This window comes from Otolemur garnettii, unplaced genomic scaffold (assembly GCF_000181295.1).
Source record: "Otolemur garnettii isolate 467f Iridium unplaced genomic scaffold, OtoGar3 scaffold00011, whole genome shotgun sequence".
Lineage (NCBI taxonomy): Eukaryota > Metazoa > Chordata > Mammalia > Primates > Galagidae > Otolemur > Otolemur garnettii.
Window position 1 is genome coordinate 14,273,171 of NW_003852406.1, and position 482 is coordinate 14,273,652.

Sequence of the window (482 nt, forward strand, 5' to 3'; positions counted from 1 at the left end):
AAAGAATATGGTAAGGTAGGTAAAAATGCACAGTTTCCAGATGATTAACAGGTTGTTTTAAATATCATATAAGGTCTTTATTAGAATAAATTTCAAAACTCCAAAGTTGATGATTTATTAAAACCATGAAGTCTGCATTCTTAAATATCATTAAATATATAAATTAAATAATAATTTTGCACCTGAACTGATAGGGTAGTTTTCCAAAACTGTCATTTTAAAAAAATTAGAATGACCTTTTAATGGAATAATTAATATAAGCTGTGACATGTCAGATGCTCCCATCAAAGAATATTTCACAATAAAGTACAGGTAAAGCCTAAAACTGCATTTCTTTATGCAAGTTATTTTGGGGTTCATTTTTACCCCTGCAAATGAGTCACATAATATAACTGAGTCTCTTTCAATGATATCACTGATGTTAAAAAATAATTCCTATAGTAATTAAGTTAATTGACTAAAATCCTATTTTTCAAAAATAC

General features: G+C 26.8%; 1 protein-coding gene across 1 annotated transcript in view; it reads right to left on the reverse strand.

The window, feature by feature from the left end:
- Nucleotides 1–482, reverse strand: part of VPS13C (vacuolar protein sorting 13 homolog C) — a 190,569-nt gene that overhangs the window by 72,853 nt on the left and 117,234 nt on the right. The gene's annotated exons all lie outside the window — the stretch shown is intronic.